This window comes from Amblyomma maculatum, chromosome 8 (assembly GCF_055883805.1).
Source record: "Amblyomma maculatum isolate TAMU_Amacu chromosome 8, ASM5588380v1, whole genome shotgun sequence".
Classification (NCBI taxonomy): domain Eukaryota; kingdom Metazoa; phylum Arthropoda; class Arachnida; order Ixodida; family Ixodidae; genus Amblyomma; species Amblyomma maculatum.
In genome coordinates, this window is record NC_139351.1 from 48,699,658 (window position 1) to 48,707,453 (window position 7,796).

Here is a 7,796-nt window from a genome sequence, read left to right on the forward strand (position 1 = left end):
GGGGCCAAAATTATAAGACGAAATTAGTCTCATCGTTCATATACTATAAACGATCTTCTTTAGTACGTTTAAGGCGAAAGCTTTTTATGGCTCATGACTCGCAGGGCTGTCCGTTCGCGAGAAGTCAGGATACCGCGAGATTGTGATGTCATCATCTGGTGAAATCATCAATCATGGCCGGACGTGACGTCATGTGCGGATGTGACGTCGTCAGGACGCCACATCCGATTATCTATAATAAGCAGAAGTGACGTCATCATGGCGTCACATCCAGTCATGACCGATGACATCACAAGATTATTTACGCATATACGAAGCTGACTCCACCGGGCGTCCGGTCCAGGCGTCCTTGCTGCGCCTTTTAGTTTGCGCTTTTTCGAACTGCAACTAATGCGCGCCAAGGAACGCCACCTTTATATTTTCATGAGTGCGCGTCCGTGCGTGCGTCTGTCAGCTGAAAATGTGACATACAATAAACATTATAAACCTCTAACACATAAACATTATAAACGTTGTCAAATCATTGAACAGGCGCTTTAGAGTCAGTAAGCAGTCGTCTGCAGTTTAGTAAAGATGGCACAAACGACTCAACAACCACCGCGCTATAAAGGCTTTGCCTCACCGCATTTTACAGGCCGAAAGTGCCTCCTCCAAGTTTGAAATTAGTTTTATTCCTTGGAAACAAACCCGACGTTCAAAGCAACGTTATGCTCCAGCTTGCTGGAATTCGGCTAGCAGGATAATAAATGACAGGGCACTGCCAACATAAAGCAGCATAGCCTGACACTAAAAATTATCAGGTGATATATTTGTATCGCGTTTATTACCAAATATAGAAGGAATTTTCGAGGTAATTTTATTGCATAAATGCGTTTCAAACGACAGTCCAATATAAATTTCTCACGCACGGTTCCTTTAGATGAGTGCTTTATCTGTGAGAAATGCGAACTTTTTTGACCTGGCAGAATGGCTGGCGCCTAACACTCACCGGTCCTTGAAACGCAGGTTTTCTCGCAACATTCGGGAAATGCTTTACCGGTGTTTTCATTTCGCTTGCAGCCTTCTGGAAGGATGGAACATCTAGAAGCAATCAAAATACTTGTCAGGTTTCTTGCTTCGTCAAACAAACTCTGAACCGCGTATAATGCCGCGGTATAGGTTTGTGAAATTCGCTCACACTTTTTGTGACTTTTGTGCCTGCAATTATCATACAAAACACTTTAAACGGTATTGTACCCGCAATTGCAATTACCTCACAATATTAAAACATGATTTAAGCTATTGATTATAAAGAAAGCGCATGCGAATAACAGTGCTGTGTCTCGTTTTTTTGGTCCTGAAAAAAAATCTGCCCAAACCTACACTCAGCCGGGAGAGCGGGCCGGGGGAGACTCCCTGATTTTTTTGGGAAGTAGGCGGTAGGCATGGTGGACGATTGGAAATGTTAGTTTTACATTATCGATTCTGAACATAAGACACGGACGAGAAGAGTACGCAGACAGGGCGGTAACAAACAAGGAAACTAAGGCGCGGAGGTCGTGCCTGTGCACTCGTCCTATATTCGACTCATGCGTTGAATTGGTAACAGCGGGCAAGGTTTAGATGAGGAATGGAGGTGAGGGGTTGCTCCGGATAGGTTAAGGAGTTTAGGAGGGGAATGGCTTCAGCTAGTTTTTTATCTCATGTTTTTCAACCTCTTGGCTTCCTTTCGGGCATATTTAGCCAAGACAGAGACAGTGGCAAGGCTTTCCTATTATGCGGCCCCGCCTCGCACGATGCCGTCTACCGATAGGATACAGCATCTCGGAGAAAAGCTAAACTAATATCGATGTGGCGATCTGGGGACTCTCCCAAAAGTGCCAGGTTCTACAGTTCGTTCTAACCGCGGGCCTGGGTTGTCGGTTTTACAGACTCCAGGAGGCTTTTTGCTTCCGCTGCCATTTACATACCGAAGCAATTTCGCGGCTACCGAGTGATAGTATGTCTCAGGCACAGTTGACCCTCTGACTTTCGGCCATGGTTGCTCATTCTTCACTAAGTACCACCCACGCGTGCCTTCCAATTCCCTGTATGACTATTTCCTCCCCTAAGCTTACTTCACATCCAGAAAGATTGGAGCGTTCAGGGCAGGGCAGACCAGGCCAGAAACCAAGAACAGGGCTTAGGAGGAGATGCTCGCCCTTACTAACCGATGCTCAACAAATTAAATGCCTTCCCCATTTGGGAACTACTGGGCCCTATTACTCACCGTTGAGTATGGACCAGCCGCGAGGCTAGCCTATACGGTCATTTCTTCGAGGTTTCTTTAGAGCCTAGCGACTATTTAAATTCTAGAGCACAGCAGTTGAGCGGCCTAACCACTGTGCCACTCGGGCCGGGGTAGAGACAGATAATAAAGGTAATAACGGTCAAGGAATATATGTTGAGTGGCAGGGTTCTCGAAAGTTCTCGACGGCTTTTAGGGGGTGTTGCTTATTCAACAGTAGAAAACTCGTAACAGAAAGCCTCAAACCCAGTGAAGAATAGCTTAATTCAATATTGTACCAAAAAGCTAACTTGTTATTTAGCCTGTAAGCAATATAAACAATATTTTAAACATAAAACAATGCGTTTTTTGCTCTTTTGACTACAAACTTCAGACTTCGAATACGTTTGTCAGATTACAGTTGCAAAAGCAGCGTTTCCGTTCTTACTACAAACTGCTGTCGGCAGGCACTTTCTCTAAAAAAAGACGTCGCCTGATTTACCTTAGTTTCCCGTGTACTCTGCGGACGATTGTTCGCTTATACCACCGGTTTTCAGCGGCATTACATCCCTGCTGCCAACGTACGCGTTCATATTGTGTTCATCGTTCGGATTGCATTTGTGAGCAGTTCACGATTTAAGCAGCATTTACTCTGTCTTCGCAGCCTGGCTCGAATAATTTGGTGGGATGCGTCTCTGTTCATATCAGGCTTCCTGGTCAAAAGTCATAATTTTACGTTATTCAACATGCGTAAAATTTCTGCGGTTCGCTCAGAGCATTATCAACATAAAGATAGAAAACTCGGCCATATCGAATCAATTTTGGTGAGAAGCATCCCTGCACTAGTTCCCATCATCTCAGAAGGCATCTGCGCTTAGACGGCTGTTCCAGCTGACGAGATTGGTATTCTTCTATTGCAGTTGAATGGCTGCAGTTTATAATTACCCTGTCACACAAACACTTTCGATCCTCATTGAACGGGATCTGCATTATACTCAATGGAGATCTAGGTTGTCCCACGGAAACTTTAAAGTGAAATCGAGTTCCAGTATGCTTGACTCGAAGCTTCTTCATCAATCGCTCTTGATATTTCAAGCATACTCGATAGCGATCGTCGACAACCTCGACCTCACCGAGCTCTAAAGTTAAATGCACTAGAACCGCAAATAATAACATATAAATAAAATAAAAGACACGACAGAGCATTGTTAGAATTTCTTAGAACATCATGCTTGCTTATATTTAGCTAATTTCATAATCTCCACACCATGCTTTACCACCAGTGCAAGCAAATGGCGTCCTCTTTGACTGTGTAGGTGCGGAAATTTTGGAGCGAAAGGAAAACTGCAGCAGTCGTCGAGTGCTGGGAAGATTAGGTCACCTGAGACACCAAAAGCGAAATGCCGCTATGTACGCCGAAATCGCGCAGTCATTAACCCAATATCGAGTTTCCTGTTTAAACTAATTGCGACTGACGGCAGACGACAGAGACGACAGATCACTGTGCTTTGGCTGTCGGCATAACATTTCCCAGGCAGCACATGCCATCGGCCCAATAATGAGGATTGGTTGGGAATTACTGGCTCACAAGTGGCCCAATGGTGCCAATGAGCTACCAATAATGTCACAGCCACGCTCTAACATATCAATTATTGGCCCAGTGAACTTCACCCATATCCGTTATCGGTATTTAACCGGTTAACAGCGGTCAATAATGACGATGCATATTGAACAGCTTGCCATTATTGTATACACAGTGAGGCAACCTGGTCATTATTGGCCAATCAGCTGCAATGGTTTGCCAATATCTTCCACACCCTGGTATAGACTGGTAAATATTCACCTGTCAATAAAAATGGATTCTCATTATTGAATATATCTAAGCATACAGTGGTCAGTAATGTACAACCAACTTTGGCGGCTTCATAACATTGTTTCTAGTGGTAGATATTGTCTAATGAGCCTTGATGGCTGGCCAGCATATCACTTATAATTTTTTTATTTAATTTATCATACTGCAGACCCAGTGAAGGGTCCTAGCAGGAGGGGCAACAATTCCAAAAGAAAGCACAAATGCATTAAGTGCAAAAACATGAACATAAAATTTACACAAGTACAAGTAAGATGTAGAAAAACAGCAAATCAATGCACGGCCTGTTCTAAAGAATCAAAGTCCTGTAGTGATGCTATGTTATGTTATGTTTAAGCATGAGGGTAGATGGTGAGTCAGTGCTGCGATATTTAGAAAACATAAACCGAACAGCCTTGCGTTGAATTCTTTCGAGAACATTAATGTTAGTTTTTGTGTGTGGATCCCAAACAGTGCACGCGTACTCAAGTTGAGGTCTAATCATGGTGTCATATGCTAGCTGTTTGACGTCGGAAGGAGCTTGTTTTAACTTATATCTAAGAAAACAAAGGTTACAGAAGAAATACGATTATACAGTGTCAATATGTTTGTTGCAGCCAAGGTTATTCGTTAGTGTTACACACACTACATGTTACACATCCACATTCTGTAAACGTTTGTCCATGATAGGAAACACGCACGCGTAGCATCATTATTTCCGCCTTTTTTACGTGATAGAAAGAAACCCAAAATGTTCAAGCGAAAGCAGAGGTGGGAGAGATCGATCGCGCTAGCCAATCAAACACGCACTGCATGATTCGCCATTACGCTAGCTTTTTCCGGCATTCAGCATCACCACCGACAATACCACGCCTCAGTACCAGCTGTTTTTATAGACAGATATGTTGGGCTGCTTTCATGGCCTTCGAGTTCTAATATCAACTAAACACAACTTTGTACTGTACTCTTTTGCGCTCTGCTGTGGGCTTCAGCAACAGACAAAGAGTGAACGACTTTGGCCATCGGTGCAGCAGCGCATAAAATATTTCAGCTCAAAGAAAAAGTACAAGCAACATCTCACGCACAGCTCTCTCGCGCGGGATTTCGCTCCATGGGCCTATATATACAATGTCAGCGCGTTATATACGCATACGAGTGCACAAGCATACGCGCACGCTCGAGCACACATCTGACAAACAAAACCGAAAAAACTCAGTCACAAAACGCATGGTACTCAAATGCAAAGAACGCAACAGAACGTGTGTGTCGCTTGAACGAACACCAGTGGTTAAGTTTGGCAAGTAAACGCGGAAGCGATCGAATATATCCAGTGAATTCACATCCTGTAAACGTTTGTCCGTGATTGGAAACAAACACACGCGTAGCATCATTATTGCCACATTTTTTCACGTGATCGATCACGCTAGCCGATCAAACACGCACTGATTCACCATTACGCTAGTTGTTTCCGCCATTTAGCATCAGCACCGACTATACCGCGCCTCAGTATTAGCTGGCCTTATAGAGAGATATGTTGTGCTGCTTTCAAGGCCTTTGATTCTAATATCTACTAAATACAAATTTGCATCTTATTCCTGTATTCTTTCGCGCTCTACTGTGTGGGCTCAGCAACAGAAAGATAAAGACTGAACGACATTGGCCATCGGTGCAGCAGCCTATAAAATATTTCAGATCAAAGAAAAAATACAAGCAACACATTTTACGGTATGTCTAGCTAATTCACTTGACATTAAAAAAAACTGAACTGCTCTGGAATGGTTTGTATTCTAATACGACGTAAATGGCACACCGCCAAAATGTTGTATGCATGTGGAAGATAATAAAAAAAATCAACAGCACTACATGGGGTAACGCCAACGGGGGAGAAATCAAATCAACCCACAGTGCAATGAATGCGCGCTCATGTGTCGCCACCATATATGGTCGCAAAATTGAAATTGCATAGTAACGATGCTCATCACGGAAGTTATTTTTGTTCGAAAACTGCTATATATAGCTGATAATAATGCATTTGCTTCAGCGTTTGACAGCGTTCTCCTAAGCACTGCTCAGAAAATATTCTTCAGGCATTCATTGCCTTATTATCAAACCATACAATCACCGCACCGAAGGCGTTTCAATCCAGAAAACTAAATAATTATATCTCATCGTGTCAGCCAAGCAGCTGATGGCAATTCATATCTATTAAAAGTAATGCGAATGCTTTACTTTAGCAGTTTTGGGGCATTTTTAGAGAACACCACTCTCGAAGAATTTAGCACATGATTGAGAATTAGGTTCCCTTTTTGAAATATTCTGCCGCTTTCACAAGCGCAGCTTTCATGGGCTGAAAGATGATTATACCGCACTTCTTTCTCAGGACTATGCCTTGTCCCCAAGTTCGTAGATATATGTTTAAATGTCGACCCTTGCTTCCTTTTTATTTTTTATTTACTGCCCATTCAGTTCTTCGGATCTTTTCTCGTCGAGTATATTGTATTTCTTACTGCTTTATATGCCCACGCTTAGTTCTATGCTGATATTTTCTTGCTTTAAACGTCGACCTGATTTGAAAAAAATAAAAATTAATAACATGGGAATTTTCAACATTGAAGTACCCGTAGTTATGGTCGTTTTGCTTTTCATTTTCTTAATCGGAATCCAGCAAGTATACGGACTGCTGCTTTGCACAATTGCACGTGATGACGTTTCAACAGCACTCCATCAGGAACAGCGACTTGTGTGCCATATTTAGTAAAAAAGATGTCAATTTCTTTGAACCGAAAATGATTCCATGAAAGTAATATTCACGTATGTGATTATTACTTGAAACAGTGAGGTAGAACGCATTTTGCTTAATAATAAAAATGTAGCAAATTACCATGCCGCTGAAAACGTTACCGAGCCTACAGTCGAGGCTACAAGAGAGTTCCGAACGCACTCCTCGTTGTTTTGACGAAGCCAAGGGCAAAACTCCGCGCATTCCTCCTCACAAGCTTCGCGCAAAGAACATATGGTTTCTATTCTCTCGTCCTTTCGTCGCCTCTCCGCCTTGACTAAAGCAATTCTCCAAACCGCTTTCAACTTTCCGTCTTGTAGCCTTTTCTCCCCGTAAAGCAGTCATCGCGGAAGGGAAGCGACCTTCACTGCCCAAGGCCCTATTCCTTCTTTCCTCCCGGCTAGGCATGCGTTGCTCAAATCGCCCCCCACTCTACTCCCCCGAACTCTTCCCTTCCTTCCCGCCAACTTTCCTGGCCGGGAGGCTTCTGGGCTCGCGCGGTCATACGGGAACTCTTTCATTTCTCTCACCATCTTTCGAGCTTTATGCCTACTCTTTGGGCAGATCTCAAGCAAAAAAAAACAAAAACAAAAAAACAGAGAGAGAGAGAGAGAGAGAGAGAGAGAGAGAGAGAGAGAGAGAGAGAAAGCACATCGATCCTTCTGCCCCCTTCCAACCGTGCCTCGAAACTCGACACAAGCGGCTGATTCAGAGGCGTCCTGCCGTCCACACAATCCCACCCGCTAGAGCTGCTCGAGCTTTGGACAGAACCAGAAAACCAAGCCTTGTGAAAGTTCCGATTCGTTTTAATGGTCATGCCTAAAAGCTAATATCTTTGAGTACCATCAGTATTTTTAGTCGTTTGTTCATAGCTCAACAGCTTTCTGAGATTATTTCTTGCTTTGTCTCTATGTAAGCTCGCT